We start from the raw sequence: 19,599 nt of genomic DNA, 5'->3' as shown, positions 1-19,599 counted from the left end.
TTTGCCTTGCTTTCACCACTGACCTCATGAAAATGGATGTGTTTAAGTAACTGTTCCTTCTGTGTCCTCTGTGCACCATATCATGTCCTGAGCCTAGTTTAGGAACTGCAGAGGGCAATCAAATTCTTCCTGTTTGTGGCCATTAGGATATCAGAGATGTAACCATGTACAGTGGTACCTCTAGTTATGAACTTAATTCATTCCGGAGGTCCGTTCTTAACCTGAAACTGTTCTTAACTAGAGGCATGTTTTCGCTAATGGGGCCTTTTGCTGTCGCTGCACCGCCAGCACACGATTTCCATTCTCATCCTGGGGCAAAGTTCTCAACTTGAGGTAATTATTCCAATTTAACAGAGTTTGTAACCTGAAGCGTTTGTAACCTGAGGCGTTTGTAACTCGAGGTACCACTGTACTTACTATATTTCTGCAAAATTCATAGAACATAGGTCTTAGATACTGCAGCCACAAAAAAAGTTTTGATTGGTGAAAGATGTAGCAGAATGTATTTTGAAATCTTTGGGGCACTCCTGGGCTGTGGCTCCACTCCTCCAGCTGTATCCAACTGGTGCCCTTGCACAAACCGAAGGTTTTTTGATCCAGCCAAAGACATCTGTTAACAAAGAAAGAGAGAAGCAATTATTGTCAATTCACACAAACACCATAACATCCAGCACCCCACGAAAATTGGTTCTGGGAGGTCCCCCAACTAGGGATGGGAGATAAATTTCATCCCGTTTGCATTTAATGTTTACACTTCCCAAAACAATACATGACCTGAAACACACCCATTCTTCAAAATCTGCACTTCTCCAAATTTAGCAATGCAGTTCTCCAGCCAAGAAATTTCTACAAAAGTGTATATACTGGGTCAAAGTGTGCATAAATAGCATACAAAAATGCATTATATGTGTATATTAGGCAAAATTGCATACAGATATATATAATGAGAATTTCTCTCTAAAATCTTGATCAATTTTCATGAGGACTTTTTGATATAAAAAAAATTCCAACTGAATTTAAGATTGGAAAAATGAGAAATGGAGAGAAAATGGAACTGACTGATTCTCCCATCACTACCCCCAACCTTCCTCTCTCATCAGTTGCCTTCACCGGATCAATAGCACTAGGAGGACCAATTGCATGAGTTAGTTGCGCCGTCAGTATAAGAGGGTTCTGCAAGGCAAGAAGTGTTTCATATTGAATTGTATTACATATAGTAGAAGCTTGCAATAAAATAATTGCCTAGTTAGTTTAAATCAAACTCTGCCTTGGCCCTTGCTGCTGTCTCAGAGTTGATGTATCATTGTATGTATGTTCGTGTATTTCTGAAAATGATATGGACCTGTTACTCTGGTCTCACTGTACCCTAGTTTCCAGAATTCTTTCCCTTCCTGCCAATACTTCACATCCATGGCAATAAATAAGGCTTTGCCACTTTCCCATTTTTTTCCAGCTCACTCCATTCTTTACCACTATCAGCACAGTTTCTCAAATCCCTCTTTCTCAATCCCCCTCTTATTCTCTCATGACACTTTCAGCTAGCCTCTTGAACTGTTTCCCAGCCATAATAAATATATTCCCCATTCCATTTCTTGCCCAACTTGATTTTCTCAGTTTTCTGCCTTCTATGTCATTTTCTTCAGCTCTCCTCTTCTTCCATTTTTTCCTTCTCTTAGGTTCCTGTTTTTACATTTGGTACTTTTCCTGTCTGTTCTTTCAGCGACCAGCGACCTTATCTATAGATTCTGTAGTGATATTTTCTCTATCTCCTGGTTTAAATCGCTAACCCCAACCTCCCCAATAGCTCCTCCTCTCCCTTCAATTTATGTAAAGTTTTAATATCAGAGAAACTGGTATCTCTTCTCGCTTGCAGAAAAATACTGGCCTTGTTGATTCTTTAAGCAGTTGAGATGTTTGTGCACATTCTATGAGATCACATCAGTTCGGGCAATTGCTTCTGAAAACTTCCAAGCCCTTTAACTGAATGCAATGTGACTAGATCTGTTTATCTTCCTAGGAAGAACCAGTGTCTATCTGCATTGTTTTGACATGTACCGGTAATTATTTCATTAAAGATTTGCAGAAATGGCTATAACGCCCTCCCCTAAAATCCCAGAATTTAATCCGAGTCCTCAGTGTACACATAGGGATTATGCTATGCACACATACTTCTGACACAAGTAAAGATTGTCTAATGCACTTGAACTTTAGCAACAGGCTTTGCACATGCAACAATGATGTATTCAGTGATGAAGTGAATAAGAAAGCCCACCTACGTTTGCACTCGATCTCATGTGCACAATGTAGCTCTAGAGCACTTTGGGTTGGGATGCATGTATTCAAATACCACCATGCAGTTGTTGATGGAAAGAGAGCAGAATGAAGGGGAAAGTTTACTTCTGATCCTTCACTCTCCAGACAGAAGACAGGGGTAGGGGCCATTCATTCACATGTTGAGCATATAGGACAACAGCAGTCTGAATCAGCATTTCACTTAGCTATGCCACACACTCATTAAGTACAGATGTAATCTGAAGCAGCACTGATACCTGACTTAACCTGTGACTGTAGGCAGACACTGGTTTGCCTACTTAGATGCCAAATAGCAATTGTTCTTTTGTCAATTTTTTTGGGGGGGTTGTTACTATGTTTTAATGATTGGGGTAACTGGAAGCATTTTTTAAAAACTATTAATTAAATTAGTTGTGGGCTATTTAAATATGTTTTTTTCTATTTTTCTTCTGCAACACATGATATCATACCAGTGTGGTATAGTGGTTACAGTGGTGGCCTAGGACCTGGGAGATTAGGGTTCTAATTGCCCCTTTGCCATGAAACTCACTAGGTGGCCTTGGGCCAATCATTACCTCTTAGCATAAGCTACCTTACAGAGTTGTTGTGAGGATGAATTGGGGGAGGGAAAAGCCACACAAACCACCTTAGAGTAAAGGTGAGATATAGATGCAATGAAACAAACAAGAAAGATAGACAGGCAGCTGGACAGACAGAACTGCTGTTCACATCATGCCAAACCAGGATTTCTTGTTATATGTGAATTACCCTGAAAATAAACTCAGAGTGAGGAATATGCATGTGTGAGTTTCTAAAAAGTACTTGGTTGAGGAGGGGGTCAGAAGGAATAGCTTGTCGAGATTTCTTTTTAGAGTTCTGCTTATATTTTTAACAATTATTTTTAACATAATGATATTTAATATGAAAAATGAGTCCCGACTGATTTCTCTCTCTCATTTAAGAAAACAGTATGTTTCGGATTAAAGCATATGTCTCAAAGTGGGGTATGTTTTCCTTACACAAACTGCATAGCAGTGTGTGTGTGTGTGTGTGTGTGTGTAACTTATCTACTTTAATGTTTAATTTCCTTTCAAATATTCTAGCACTGTGAAAGTAAGTATCAGGAGACACAATGGCGTTTTTAAGGGAGCATTGCAGCCAGCTTATAGGAAGAGGGTTTTTTTATCAGGGAGGAGGGGATTAAAAAGGGGGGAAATTTTCCACATCTGCCTTTCAGTACACATCACTGTGCACTGCTGATATGCATACAGTACAACTATTGATGCACACCAGTCTAACCCTGCCCCATCTGAGGCAGCAAGAGTAGAATCATCCCCCTTTGTCTTGGTGCTTACATATCTTTGTATATTCTGCATATGCATGAAATAAATGCCTCTCAGAAGGTATCTGGTGTGTTCAGTACTGATCATATTTGGGAGCCTCCCTGTACATTCACAAAAGGACCTTATGTGCACTTATTAAAGATGCAAGCTAAGCTCTGAATGTCAAAAGTATGCACTCCATGTTTGAAATGGCGTGCATTGTGAGTTAAATATATATCCCTGTTAACCATATTTCTTTGGCTATCTATATTCTAGAAAAGATAGTTCCCACTAGCATATATATATATATATATATATATATATATATATATATATATGAATATAAAAAATAAGGGGGGGAAGTGGACTGAGAGCTGTCGGAAGGGTTTTTTTTAATAAAAAAAATATACTGACAGTTGGGTATTGACTGGCTTTTTAACACACACTCCTCTAATTCTAATTCTTAATTAGAATGCCATAGCTAATTAATAAGTTTTTTCCAATTATAAATTAACTTAGGATCAGAACTCTGGCTTTGCATGTAATTTCCTATAATCGCTAAAGCTACTGCAAAAACATGTCTCCTACCAACCGTAACTTTTTTTTATTTAACACAGACAGACAAGTTCTCACTGGGTTTAAATTTTGCAGCAAATTATCTCTGTTGGGATTTATGGAAGAATTTTCTTTTCTTTTCTTTTTTAATCGCAAATGTTTTCTTCTCGCGCCACCCCCACCCCCCTTTCCTCAACCTTTTCCAATCTTAAACAAAATAGGCTACTGAATGGACATTTCCTTTTTGAGATTTTTTTTTTAAAAGAAAAGAATTCATCTTAATGTTTTAATGTTATTACAGAGAAGGAAGAAAGAGAGCAGGTGATAATTCGCCCCCCCCCCCTTCATAACCGTTATCACCTTTTCATGGTTTCTTCAAAAATGATTTGGGAGGTGCCCTCATGGTGTTCATTTATAGAATCTTAACTGGAGAGACACTTATCTCTTTAGTAATGAACCAGTATAATTAAAGGTGGGAATGTGGAAGAGTTCAGGCTCTGGCAACATGTCACATAGTTGGCTGCTGCAATTCCTCCGTGGTTTATCAAAGACTACTCCTTTAATATGGAGATTACACTTATGTACTTGTCTGAACTTGAAAGGCATTTGCCAAATTTACTTATTAATGAGATGTAAATCTATTTGTACGGCACGTCACAAGTTTCCTGAAATCGCTGCTACTTAACTGGCGATAAACCCTATGATTTAAATGAAAAATAATACATTTAGCTTCCACATTCATTCTGTTAAAAATTGATATAGTCTATGTTAAATTTATTAATATTGCTTGCTGTCATTCAGTTTGCAGCTCTTACTGAAATATGACTTGACAGCGGCCGCATTAAAGATGTATGCCATTGTATTCAACAAAGATTAATGAAGCCCGGTAAAAATAGCTGTAAAAGAGAAAGTGATCCGAATGTAAAATCAGTGAATTAAATGAGGCCTTGCATACCATTTGTTAATATGCATGAGGAGGGAGGCAGCGAATGAAAATGTCTCCCTGCAAAGTTCATTTGGGAATGTTTCAATATTGTCTGAATACCACCAAACTACTGAACAGCAGCTTAATAGAGACCCATGTTCCACTAAGGTCTGTCCAGGTGCCCTATGAAACAGAGGCACACACACCAGATTTGCTTCCAAACAGAATTGGAGATATGCAATCTAAATAACATGATCCATACCAAAGGAAATCCATCGAATACACATACGAGCATAGATGTGTCTTCTCTGCCTCCCAGACTTCTCAGGCTGTCTATAAGTGTTGGCTTTCAGTAATAAAGCTACTAGTGATATGGAGCTTTAATGTTATATATGCCTCTTTTATGGAAGAATTGTATGAAGTAATACTTACAGGGATTAGATGCCAAGGATTTATAAAAGGTTAATATGTCTGTCTGTCTTGGCTGTCATACCTTTTCATACACTGAGATCTATGAAGTGATTTTTCTTTTTCTTTTGCAGAGTTCCTTAGGATATTCTGCCGCACCCCCCCCTCCCCAGATGCTGATTTATTTCAACATGGTTCATTATCAAATGCTGCTGAATTTATAACCTAACAGGTTAAGACTTCCAAATAAATTAGCAAGAACATAAAATACTATACAGTAATCACAGGGTAAACATAGCATATTTATCAATCAAGATGCAGGGTGTTTGTACAGGGCTTGAGCTACCACTGGCAGTCTTGCTTAAAGATTTGAATATTTTCTGCAAGGTCAAAGGTGCCTCACAATAGGCCATGTTGAAAGTCCCCCTCCTTTTCTTTTTCTTTAGGGATTATTTTTAATTTGGCTAGGTAGATCTTCGGCAGCAAAGTCATAATGCACCAGAAAAGATTGTCAGCTTGGAGGCAATTTGGAGGTATAATATGCACACATGCAGTATGAAACCTTGTCGAAAAGCTCTGCCTAAAGCATAAATTGTCCCAAAAGGATGAAAACCAGTGTTTAAATTCAGAACAATTTAGATGGATTTTTGTTCTGAGTCTCAGCTTATGTCACCACCAGATTTTAGCACTGGAATTCATAGCCCATGTTTCGTGTTTGCCATATTGAAAATTATTATTATTTCACACTATGCACTAATGCACAATGCTCAGGTGTTGGAGCATTGTGTATTGTTACTCGCTCCCAAGGGACTCAACACTTCTGGGAATGTTGACCCAATCTATAAAAAAAATAATCTTTGGATTAGGGTGGGATGGTCTGTCCCAGTTATTGGTAATCTAAGTTATTGTGTATATCTGAGATTAAATAAATTTAAGGCTAGTTGCCCACGCAAGGAAGTGTTGACTCTTCTGCGTTAGTGGAAATTGTGACGTTCACTCAGGACAAACGAAGTCATATTCGCACATAGGTTTATTTGGGGTAGGGGGGATGTAATTGAGCAATGCACAATTTACAGTATTTCACCATTACCAACATAGCATGACTTCTGTACATCAAAGTGCATTTAAAAACAAACTATTTTCATTGCACTGAAGTTAATGGGAAAGAGAGTCCAACCCTAAGGGACTGTTTGAGATGTAGGGTTGCAAAACGAGGTTTGTTTTGCCAGAGCACCAGCACCAGAAATGGTTTGTTCTGATGACTGGCTCACTTGTAGATAGAGGCTGCCTAGTGCTGCGGCAGGGATGTGTTTATATAACTTTAGACGTTCCGAGGCACCGCACAAGGTTGTGACTGTTCCCAGTAGTAAATGGTGGGCTAAGCCACTGCTGCACAGCTAACCTCTAGTCATTTGGGTCACTGCTGCTTAGCAGGAGGTAGAGGGGTAGAGAGGTGAGCTGATGCATCTTCTCTTTCCTACTCTTGAGCAAAACTAGAGTTATGCTGACCGCAGCAAGTAGAAGAGGGAGTATAAGAGAAGTGGAAGAACCTTAGCAGTCTCATTTGCAGAGGAACATTTGAAGCCCTGTGCCCAACACCCTCCAAAGCAACTTTTGATACAGGTGTGCCACACAGGAGCAGCTCAATAGCTTCTGGGATGCTGAGATAGATTCACTTTTCCTCTTCAGCACCCAGGAAATTGTAGTTCGAATTCTTAGTACAAACACCTCAAATAATTGGTCTGTACCTACTTTTGCAATGACACTAATGGTTTGTGAGTTGATTTGTATTGCTGGAGCTAGGAGGGCTAGATTTCAACCTGTTCTGTAGTCAACCATTACACAGCCTAGCTTGTGTGGGCTTTCAAGGGATCAGCAACACAGAACTTTAGGGGTTGAACCCAAAAAACAGTTTGAGAACACTGAGTGCACTACCTCTTTAAAAAACAAACCCCAAACCTTGCCTACCATTATATTGCTGAAAAGCCATCAGTCCAAATTCAAATATGTAATTGGAAAGTGAGCAATTTATTGCTGCTTTGGGGAGAAATAAACAGTGCCACTGGTGCTGTTGCTCCTACTTCCCATTCTCTTTTGAGTCTAATGCATCTTACTGCTTGTGGAGTGCATGAGAGGCTTTAGTATATAACATACTAAATGTGTAAAATACTAATAGTTCCCCTTGAACTCGCCACCTTGTTAATCTGTACTCTTTCAGCATTGACACCTTCTGTTACTTTAATTCTTTAACATTTTGGTCCCTTATGCTCAATGCAATGCATCTTTCCTGAGAACTGGCTGGTTTCCAGTTGTCAAGTTGCTTTTCTCTAGCTTTCTAAGATGTCCATCTGGGCAATCAGAGGTAGGGAGGCAGGCTAATTTCTTAGTAACATACTGCCAGATAGCATTTGGAAGGAATAAGATAGCAGAGAAAAATAGAACGCTGGCAAGAACCAGAGCTGTCAAATTGCCTGTAAAAGAGCAGACAGGGTTGGCATAATTTTATCCACATTTTAAGATCAGAAGCATTTTGAGGCATTAATTGAGGAAAACAGATTCTGACAAGAAAACAATGAAGAACTAAGTCAACATGGTCTCCTTTGTTGGAATGCATAGATTTTGGGTTTTTTTAAAAGAAGAAGCGGAAGCACTTTTTAAATTCCCAGCAAGTAGAAATATGAGTTTATGCCCCTTGCTAGGGCTGGATTGATTATTGTGCTTTGCATACTATACAATAAGAACAAAATTAGTGACTCCACTACACTGCTCAGTTGTAAGAAACTATAACACTGGTGTAGTGACCACCATAAGGATCACAATGACAAGATACTGCCATCTTAGCTCTTTGTGTAAGAATATGTATATGAGACTGCCTCTAGTATTGCTTTGAATTCCCTCTGAGAAAACTGTTCCTGGTTCTTCTGGCACTTGGAAATTGATTTCCTCTAGAATTTTGAAGTCAACAACACATTTGGCAGATCCAGTAATATGCAGAGGGATTCCCTGTGCATCCATATTTTGTGCATGTGTAGAATTTAAGAAACTGAAGCAAATGGTCATGCATGAGCATTTGATTGAACTTTCATAGCACTCTGAAGTACATACTGTTGGGGATGTTTAGCATGACTATTTCACCAGTTTTGATTCAGAAATTTATATACTGCTTAATGTTCAGAATTTCTAAGCAATGAAGTCTATGGCACAATTACTTTGTATTGCACAGGACAGTGTGCTGCCAAATATGTTAAAACTCTAAAATACTGTGAGAACACCAATGATACAGCATGAGAATTTCAGACATTTCCTTGATGGTTATGTGACAGGTTCAGCCAAAACACTAAGGATTTTAGCAGAGGGCCTTCTCGGTAGTGGTGTCCGCCCTGTGGAATGCCCTCCCTTCAGATATCAAAGGAATAAACAACTATCTGACATTTAGAAGTCATCTGAAGGCAGCCCTGTTTAGGGAAGTTTTTAATGACTGATGTTTTAATGTATTTTTAATCTTTTGTTGGAAGCCGCCCAGAGTGGCTGGGGAAACCCAGTCAGATGGGTGGGGTATAAATAATAATAATAATAATAATAATAATAATAATAATAATAATAATAATAATAATTGTCAGAATGTTCAAAGTAACATTTTGTATTTTCCTAGAATCACAGTACTCAGCCATTATTTCCATTACTGCCTAATTTCAGGAACAGCAGTGTTACTAATTGTCTCTGCATGCTTGTTTCAAGCTGGTAGAGGAGAAACACAGTTTATGGCACGAAGACGGATGCTGCAAGGCAGAAGGTCAAAGTCATGATTTGTTGTGCTCCTCATATTATCCTCTAATGCTATTGGCATAAGTTACCTGAATTTGGGAAGATTATAGTTTTGAATCTGGGAAGTTCTTTCCATAAGCCCTACAACTCGTTCATTAGGTGAACCATGACTCATTAATAAAATGGTGAAAAACTTCAAAAACAAAAATTAACAGGATAATAGAAGAGGTGGAAAGAGATATATAAGTTGCTGTGCATACCATTGTGAGGACAATTTCGCTCCACTTCTGTCAATGGTAGCTTTTTCATTGCTACGACGATGAGGGTTATTGCAACTTAAGGTTCCTTTGAGGGTTCCATCCCTTTTTAAGTTTTCTCTAAGCCAGCAATCCCTTGTGTTAAACCGTAGTAGAGGCTAACAAAAGGACGAGAAGGGGGAACAGTCATCATTGTATCAAGGTGAAATATGTGGCACTGATGCAGGAAGGGGAAAAATTGAGCATCAAATTACTATGGCAATGACTGAGAAATGAAATAGCTATAGAAAGAGAGTCAGTGGGACTGCAAATTGGCACATGAGTTCTCAGTACTGACTTTACTGGTAGAAGCCAAATTCAGAGTGCCCTCCATCATCCCCCTGTAGCATTTTATAGTCACTAATGACATTTTATTGCTCAAGGAGTCATTCAGCCATATATAGGTGGGAATTTTCCTTGACTTATTTTACTGTATCTCTGGTCTGATCTGGTGTGGAGTCAGTCTTTTAGCTTCTGAAACTTCTGTAGAAGGTGTTATGAGCTGTAAAGGAAGTGAAGTGGCCAGAGGCTTTGATTTCTTATGGTTAAATAATAATAATACATGGCACTTTGCTTCTTCAGAGCTTGTGCTTTTTATAGCCTAGTGTTTACCTAAGAAATCATGAACAATCAGTTTAAGAGACTGCAAAACATGCCAACTGAACAAATTTTCCTATTCTTGATGGTACAGTGGCCACAACCTTTGGGCCATTATTAGAAGCAATAATACCAAGGTTGAAGGAACAAGTGAACATGCTGCTTTGAAATCTGGCACAGGTTGCCTCCAATGTATGGTTTTCTAATACTTTAACTTGGAATAATCCCCTTTTGTCACTCTAACAAAGCTTGCATTTTAGATTGCTGTACATTTTTTTTAAAAATGACATTAAGCAACCAGGAAATGAAAATTTGGTGGTCTGATTATCCAATTACACAATCTGTAGAATTGTGCTTTGTATAGTTAATGTATTCCAGCTGCAAATATCAAGGGTTTTTGTTGTTGTTGTTTTTGTGTTAGGATTTAATTTCTTTATAACTTGGAAATAAATGAGATGGTGGTAAAGGGATAGCTGGAGCACACAGGGATGATTTGCCTAAAAAGAAGTTATGGGGAGTTAGGAAAAGAGAAGCCATTGGGAAGAACAGGAGGCACAGAAGCCAAGGGTCATTTTCACATTTAGAAAATCATACGCCCAATAAGTATTCCCTGAGGAATTTGAAATACACAGTTGCCTGGTCCACACATAATACTAGGTCACGGTTTGTTTATCCTAACTATTGTTAGTTTGAATGAGTGAACCAAGCCCTGAAGAATGTGATTTGGGGGGGGGGCGGAGGCATAAATCACAACGTGAAGTCGTGGTTTATTGTTGATTTATGAATTATGGCTTGTTTTAGTAATGGCTCAGCATTATGTCTGAACCCAACAGTCTTGCTTAACCCATGGTTTGTTTGGCCATTCCACCACTTACGTTCATTTTAAACTACAGAAGCACAAGGCTACAGAAGCAATTGGAAAAGAAATCAAGCTTTGGAGAAACAAGCCTTGTCTATGAGACAACTCATTGTTTGTTACACAAACTATTGCTTAGTGTTATGTGCAGGTACAGCTGCTATGATATAGCTGGTGCATTCCAACTCCATGTGCAGAAACTGAGTACCATGTATGAATCAACTGCACTGGATGTTCAAATGTACAAATAGGCCATATGGCTAAAAAGAGATGGGATTCTGTTTCCAAACCATGCAAAAGAGGTGGATGCCTAGAAAAAGTATTGAAGCCAAGGGTTGTGATGTTCCCTTTTGGGCTATTGTGTTGCACACTGATAAGCCAAAAGTCTTCCACCTCACCCTATGGTTCACTGTATTATGGCTCATCCCATGAATAACCTGAGCCTTACCAGTCCCAGGCTAAAAGCTATTGCCACTATTACAGATGGGTCTTGAACTAGAAGAGAGAGAAAGGGAAAAGCTGGCAAAGAAAAATATACATCCCTCCCCTCTAGAGAGGTGAATGTTGCTGTAGGTATTGCCCTCCCTAATGGATTCAGAAGTCTCAAGTTACTTGCATGAAGGGAGCAAAGGAGAAAATGAAGACTGCAAAGAGACTTATGACTGCTTTAATTTTGCCCCTACAGTATAAAATGGAACCATTTAAAAATTACTCTCTAAACCCTGCATAGGAGAGCAATAAAACTAGTTTTCACACTTTCCCCTCTAAGTGTTTTAGTCTGAATGCATGAGCCTCTGGCAAACACTGGAACATCAGAGCATCGCATCATTTTTCATTTTGTTGTTACTGTGGTGGTAGTGCTGGGGTGTGTTTTTTTATATATAATGTTTTGCTTCAGGAGGTTATCATTGCAGAATGCATCATCCAAGCAGAGTTGTTGTTGTCTGTGCTAAACCATGAACGTGCAACCATAGTTACCTCTTCTGTTTATTCTGTTCCAGCAATTTCATTAATTGTAAACCTGTTCGCTGTTTGCTAGTGAGCTATCACTGTGTGTTGTTTACTAATAGCTTTAGCTCTGAGGATTTCTGGGTACACATGAAGGGTCTTCTGATAGAAATGATGTGTGTGTGGCAGGGGGGGGGGCAATCTTCCAGGGAGGAAAAAAAAGCAATGCAATTTTTCAATATGTGGCACATTTACTATAAATAGTGGGAATCCGTCAACTCAACTAAGCATTTCATGGGAACCTCCATATCAAAGAAGACCATTTGGAAAACAGCCTTTGTCTTAAATGTGTCTGTAGACAGTGCATTTGTTGGTTTTTGAGTAAATCCAAGCCTATTTATAAGCTCATCTGTTACATGAAGGGGATATGGAAATAGCTCCCTGTTGCATGAAAATTATCTATACTCTACTAGAGACAATACACTTAGCCTACTGAAAGTAATAGAGTGAAGTCAGCTTCATAGTTTATTTTAATGGGCAAAGGCTCTGCACATCATAATATCAAATAAACTCCCCGGAAAACATCATCCTCGTATAATTGTATTATACAAGAGGAGTGTCACTTTTTCTTTGGAAGAGCACCATTACACTTTTATGATATACGTTAAGGGGAAACTAGATGGTACCATTGATTCCTGCAGTAGCATTTTTACATCAAAAGACCTATGTCTGCCGTCCAGGTCACTGATATCACAAATGAAGGGAATTTAATGGTCTAAGTTTGGTCTCCTGAGAACAACAGAATAGTTAGTACCACCATAAAGTCTGACAATGTAGCCCCTTTGGCAGGTTTTTGTTGATAATAGGCTTGAACTGCAATCTTTTTGCCTTGGTATAAGGGGATCTTTTACAGGAGGCTTGAGATGCATTAGGGGAATAAAGCAGGGGTAGGAAAAGCTGCTGAGTACACGGCTGCTTTTCACCTGCACCATACCTAGGGTAAGGTTAATGCAGTAGTATCCATGTGAAAACTGCCTCACCCTCGCATTAAAAGGAGCTTATCATTAGGGATTACTGAGCGGCTGCACCAGCTGCAAGTCTTTACTTAAAGACTTAAAGGTAAAGCTCTTTCCATTCCCTATCCAATGACATTTGCAGCTCACTATAATTTATTGAATATCTTCCAAAGAGCAAACACAGGATTTCTCCTGGCACTGTTTTAGTTGGGTTGTAAACGTTTGCCATTTACCAAGAAAGGGGAAGGGGGTGGAGGGACACATTAACACTTTTGCAAAACATGGTGTAATATTTTGAACCTACCTTTTGAACCTTAAGCTGATTCCTGTTTCTCTGAGTCCAGCCTGTATATTATTTAAAAGTCAAAGTCTTATAGTAGCTTTGCAATGAAAGTCCTGTGTCTCCCTCCCCAAAAAAGTGGCCATTGTTTTTGCTTTGGCTAACACTCTATAATGACAAAAGTATGAAAATTTTAAACTTTATGCAGAAGAGACAGTTTTTAAACACCTACTGTATTTCATAGCCACATTCTCTATGTCTCAGAATCCTTGAAAAGAATCCAAAGAGAATTTAGTGAGGTTATCTTCATTTATTAAGGCTGCCAATTTATTGATGAAGATGATAAAAAAAAATAGTTAAAGAAGGCAAATTACATGCCTGGTGATGAAACATTTTCTTCGCCTTCCGGGTAACATGCATGCAAATTATATTAATAGGCTATAATTATGTAAACTTTATTATGTGTGTTAAAGATAACATTAAAATTATAAGACAAATGACACTTAATCACCAAAGGAGGATAATGACAAAAAAGTCAGCAAAATGAATGGGCATCATAAAGATTGTTGTGCTTCTTTGCACAATGACCCTTTATATTATATTATAATAAAATAAAATAATAATAATGAATAATGTTCCACACACTATGTTTCACCTTCAAATCACTCTACAAACATTGTCTGATTATTATACAAGCATTTGGGTTCAATCAGTCTGTGCAAATTTGTGCACTGTGCATAAGACCTTTCCCCAGTCAAACACGCAGATTGCATTTTTCTTCTTCCATTTCCTACTGTATGATGCTAGATTTAACAAGTTAGCAAAAATGAATGATTGCAATATGAAATACAGATGACTGTGGTGAAATAGATGGTACCTCCCCCCCCCCCCCAGAACGAAGTACTTTAAGGGGAAACTCGGAGGAAATGCCATCTGGGTTATTCTAATTACTAACTAACTTTATGATATTTGCTAAATATTATAGAAGGGTTTTCTCAGTGGTTTATGGTTGTTAAATCAAGGTAGCACCCTCATCAGTTACTGGTGATCTCTGATGTGAGTCCTAATGCCTCCACCAATTCAGCTGCAACACCACATGTTGCTGCTTCAGAAAAGCCAGAAAGCCCATAAAGAGGGTAGGGTAGCATATGAGAACACAGAGAGGAGAGGGGAGAATGACCACTAGCCAGGAGAGAGGGGAGAATGACCACTAACCATGCCCTTTAAGGCTCACATTGCATCTCTAAAGCTATTAAGAATGGGACAGCTTTGTGCTGGCACGGATTTACCATTGGTTATAAATAGGACCATTCTGCAACTGGGCCAGTCACTGAGTGCATGCTCAGATGGAAGACTCAGAACATCTTCATTGTAGACCTGACAAATGCAAGCCTTTCAGGATAATCCTTTCAGCTCTGCCTTGCTTGCTTTGCAATAAAGGAGCATGCAAAACAGCAACAAAAGGAAATTATTTCACAGGACTACTAGTCACGAGAAATTTAAGCATCTTGGCCACATCTGCATGCCCTAGATCCACTTGTATGGATGGATGCATACACCATAACGCTGCCACTAGCTAATTTACATCTGTTGCAATGGTTGCATCGATTAGCTCGTATTAAAAGTCAGCACATTTTAGTGTGTGTGTGTGTGTGTAGATTCCATCTTCTAACATTATTTTTAACTACAAAAAAAAAAAATCAAAATTGCAGTTAATCTCATGCAATGCTTAATCTCTAAAATGAGAGCTAGCAGATTTCAAACCTGCCTGGATTCTCAGCTCCTACCCTCGAAATTCTCACAGATGTGTGTAATCTGCTTTTAAAGGAATGGCACTCTGCAATTGCTTCAAGGCACTTTTTTCTGATATCATTTCACATATTCCAGATTTCTTCCATGGCGCAAATATCTAATGAAGCCCTGGTCTTGTTGCATAGCATGCACTGGTCCCCACAGCCTGGTATGATCTCTCCTAGATGATAGCGACATTCATGTGGTTTTTGTAAAATGGACATCGTGCACATCACTACAGCCACTGTCTCAACCCCCTTGCCCCAAAGGGGGATACTACTACAGAATGCAGCATCCTCACACTAGAGCATTCTCTCAACCGTGGGTTGGCATGGCATGGGTTCAAGGCACAGGACGAGTGAGCCTGAGATTCTGGAGAACAGGAGGGAGCAGAAAAGCTGAGATGTAGAGGGAGATGCAGATGTAGTCAGGTCCCAGGCCTCAGAGGGCTAAGTTGGCCAAAGACTCCCACCAGAGACAGGCTGCTTTTTTGTTTGAGTTTATCACTTTATTCTAACAAGACTCCTACCCCTGGCCTCAGACAAGCTCTGGATAGAGCTTTCGGTCCATCCGTCCCCCCAAAAAACACCCATTATTACCAAATGTGCAGGCTATAAAACATTCAGCAATACTGGAATATGACATCATAGAATTATGGAGGGCTTTCCTTATTCGAACCCTTGATGCGAATGTGCTAGGCCATGGGAGGGAAAGAAGCATATTTTGAATATCTTGTTTAACATCACAAACCTGTATGGGAATCTTGCAGAGCAATGCTAAATATTTCTCATCCATCATTAGAACATTTGGCTTGAATGGTGGTGGTGGGGAATCTTGCTGACCTTAATCCCACCTGAATCATAGTTAATAATAGTACATGAAGGTCATTTTCCTGTCAGGCAGGTGTGAAATATTTTGTCTCTTTGCCATTCAGCAAGTCATCCGGCTTAAACTTATATGTTTAGACATGTTCATATTCTTTAATGGTACAACATTTAGTTGGGCAGGATGAAAGTGACAGAGCTGAATCTTCGCAAACAGAAAAGGTTACCTCTTTTCTTCTATCAGGCCCAAGACAGTGGAGCAGCAAATTGTGCCCCCCACCCCACCCCCAAAGCCAAGCATTCGGGGCAGCTGAGAAATTCCACAAAACAGCGCTATTATTTATTGTCCATCATAATAATCACAATAATTTTGAAAATTAAAAATCTGGTGCCTTTTCATGAAGCCAAACCAGCCGTCTCCCTCTCCCTACTGGTAGGGCTGGCCCAGACAAGACCACTTCAGTTTGCAGCCCTGATGAACGCCTGACTAGCCTCCCTTGATCCCAGGATATTAATCATTATGAATGATTCCCAATGCAGAAAACCATATTGCTGTCTATTTCCCATATGCAAAACATAAATTGTTAATGGGTTTACTGTCCAAAACACTGCTCCAGCTCTATTATGTATGTATGCACTGAAGCTGTGAGAGTGATTTGCTAATCTGGAGGCTGTGGTAAATATTTCTTTGTGTCAGTCTTTCATCTGCATTCCTAAACTTCATAACAAAACTTCAAGGAGCGGGGGAGAAAGAAACTATTAGCTGCGAATTAGACATTCTCAGGGAAGCCTAGAATTATTTTTCAGGACAGAGGGCTCAATTTCTCAATCTCAGGTGTATGATTAAAATCAATTAAATCACTCTTCCAATGTCAGCGTCAAGATTCTCCTGACAAATGAAATTATGCGAGAAAAGTGTTCTCTTCACTCTTCAACCCTTTCTCAGTATCGCTCACATCCACAAATGAGATCAAAATTTTCAGCTCAGGGATTTCAGAGATATTTTCCATAAGAACATGAAAAATCCCAGGAACCCTATGTAAGTAGACTTTATAGTCTCTAGTGGCAAGATTTTGATGGCCTCTGTATGGTTGGATATATTCATGACTAACAAAAATGAAAAAATTACTGAGCAAAATTTAACCATTTGGCCACCACACTTGATTCTTCCCCCCACCCCCCAATAAATTAAAGTTTCAAATGTAGCACTATGTACTGTGCTACAAGGGTACACGAGGTAACCTTTGCGTCTCTCTTTTTATTCACAGAGATGTCCCTGATGACATTCTCTTATTGAAAAACTGAATTTTATCAGTCTCCTTCAGTTGCTTCCCAGATATAAGGACAGAAAGCAGGCAGACTCAGCTACAAATGACCACATCATTTCCTGGGGCCCTGAAGGGTTAATAGTAATTTACAGTAGCATTCATCAAAATAAAACCATATATTGTGCACACACACTCTCTCTTTTTGTCTGTGCAGGAAATATAATTGTTAAAACGCAGATATATCTCATTTCCAGAAGTGCTTTCATGTGCCTGGACCATAATACTGGCAAATTATTTAGCTCTTAATTTGTTAAAGCATGGACTTAAGTTTAAATTTTACCCATGAGACTTGTTGTATATATTATTTGCTGGTTTGCTTTCACTCTGTTTTCTTTAGAGACATAAACAAATGTTTTCTGCATTTCAGAAGTTTTCCTATTCCCTATACTTTTTCCTCCACATGCTTTGGGGCAGCAGCATTACACATAGTATTTTGAAATATATTATTTTGGTTCTTTTGAAGGAAAACAGCCTGAATTCTACAACAGGAAGAAAAAGAACAACATTTGGGGGTGGGGAAATATGATCTGGGGGGCAGTGAGAGAGAGAGAGAGATGTAGCTCAGTGACAGAGCACATGTGTTGCATGCAGAATGTTCCCTGTTCAAGACCTGGCATTGCTAGGTCAGGCTAGGAATGCATTCCAATGCTGGCACATAGCTGCTGAATAAGAGCCTTGTTTGCAGCTAGGAGAGTGAGGAAGCAACATACCCTGATAACTGGCATGTAGCCACATGCAGGGGTCAGTGTGGAAGCCAGACATGTTATCTCCTTATGAGGAAGTTCACAAGGATGTAGGAGAATTCAGGGGTGCAACTGACAGGGGAGGAGACATGGGGCTTTCGTACAGGAGTTGCCTACCTAGGCGCTGAATAGGATGCCTTGAACTGATGCAGTCACCCACCTGAGAAACTGTCAAAGCTTCAGGTGTGGATGAAGTATTTCTGGAGATGGTGGGGCACTTCAGTTTCGCTTGCCGAGTTGCTGCCCACCAGATGGGTCTTTCTGATGTGGCTTTGTGATATCACAAAGGGTCTCTCCAAGCCTCATTACCATGTATGAGTCACACAGGATGTGTGGGAGGATTTGCAGGTATGGGGAGACTTTTTGAAGCATTTCCATGAGGTTTCATTCTGGAGGGACAGCCACAGGCTCCAGGCTGAACTCTAGGTTCCAGTGTCCCTGGCTCTTTGGTGTATTTTTTTCCAGAATAGTTGGTACACTGATCCGAATCTTGGCAAGCCAAAGGGTTAACTCATGATTGGACTCTTCTGGAATTTTCCCTTACTGCAGTTTAATATGGTTTTTGTCCGAGCAGCTTGCTAATACCACTGTCCATTTTTGGCATGACAACCAAGCCAGATCCTTAATTCACTCACTTCTAAGAACACTTGGGCGATGGAGCTGGCTTGGGTTTTTCCTGCTGTCTCCACTTCTGGGTCCTTTTTCTTACACACCATGAGCCAGGCCTTCCATGGGAGTAGAGGGAAGGTGAAATCCTGTTGTGTCGGTGGAAACATATGGGAACAATGGTGGACATTGTTCAAATACAATAATTATACAGTGGTACCTCGGGTTACATACGCTTCAGGTTACATATGCTTCAGGTTACAGACTCCGCTAATCCAGAAATAGTGCTTCAGGTTAAGAACTTTGCTTCAGGATGAGAACAGAAATCGTGCTCCGGCAGCCTGGCGGTAGCAGGAGGCCCCATTAGCTAAAGTGGTGCTTCAGGTTAAGAACAGTTTCAGGTTAAGTACGGACCTCTGGAACAAATTAAGTACTTAACCCGAGGTACCACTGTATGTATTTTTGAAAGGCCAACCTGTTTTGGTTTTAAATTTTGAACATTACATTTTATTTTACTACTTTGAAATCATGTGTAGCTTTTCTGGCCCCAGCTCTACTTTCTACAATCCTGTCAAACCAGTTATATTGCCAACTCTGTTTTTCCAGATTAAAAGCACCCAAATACAAATTCTGGAAATATACTCAGCCCCGCTGAATACAATTAAATCTAAGTGTATGCACTGCTGAGTACAAACAAAGAGACAATACTGGGACTTATCAGGTATCCTGTGCTTTATTACTAATCCACGTGTGGGAAAGACTGAGCAACAGCAAGCGCTTGAGTGTTTAATGGAGTTATTTAGGGTCCTAGATGCTCACTGCTCGTGATACCTCCAAAGCAGTGCGACACATGGCGACAATAAAGAAAAATGGGGGGAAATATGAAGAAGGCATTTTTGCAGCCCCCGCCTGAGCCCAGCAATGAGGATGGTGAAGCAGAGTTCTGATAAGATCAATTACTTTTTAATTTTATTGCCTCTCTGGTCAAGTTTCTAGTGTCAAGATTCTCAAGCCCTAATCAGCATTCACGGTGTTTATAGCCCACAA

The 19,599-nt window shown here is 39.6% G+C and overlaps 1 protein-coding gene and 1 long non-coding RNA gene across 7 annotated transcripts in view; one reads left to right on the top strand and one right to left on the bottom strand.

Annotated features, from left to right (window-relative positions):
* Nucleotides 1-18,204, bottom strand: part of LOC309370773 — a 325,382-nt gene extending 307,178 nt beyond the window's left edge. Inside the window, exons 1-3 of one of the 2 annotated variants that reach the window (XR_014168679.1) lie at nt 18,064-18,204; nt 15,802-15,904; nt 1-610 (exon numbers count right to left, since the gene is read on the bottom strand). The exon at nt 1-610 is cut by the window's left edge and continues 102 nt beyond it. This is a non-coding gene — a long non-coding RNA (uncharacterized lncRNA). The remainder of the gene's footprint in view (nt 611-15,801; nt 15,905-18,063) is intronic. The other variant, XR_014168678.1, reaches the window with a different exon arrangement.
* The window catches only part of LOC309370759 (uncharacterized protein), a 246,121-nt gene that overhangs the window by 128,225 nt on the left and 98,297 nt on the right, over nt 1-19,599 (top strand). For 2 of the 5 annotated variants that reach the window (XR_014168647.1, XR_014168648.1), the window contains exon 3: nt 17,144-17,265. The exons of the other annotated variants lie outside the window; for them this stretch is intronic. The gene's annotated coding sequence lies outside the window, so the exon portion shown is untranslated. Of the gene's footprint in view, nt 1-17,143; nt 17,266-19,599 lie in introns of those variants that run through there. 5 annotated transcript variants of the gene reach the window in all.

The sequence above is a fragment of the Podarcis melisellensis genome (assembly GCF_964234715.1).
Source record: "Podarcis melisellensis genome assembly, chromosome: 5".
NCBI lineage: Eukaryota > Metazoa > Chordata > Lepidosauria > Squamata > Lacertidae > Podarcis > Podarcis melisellensis.
This window is presented reverse-complemented; position numbering and strand designations above follow the sequence as displayed.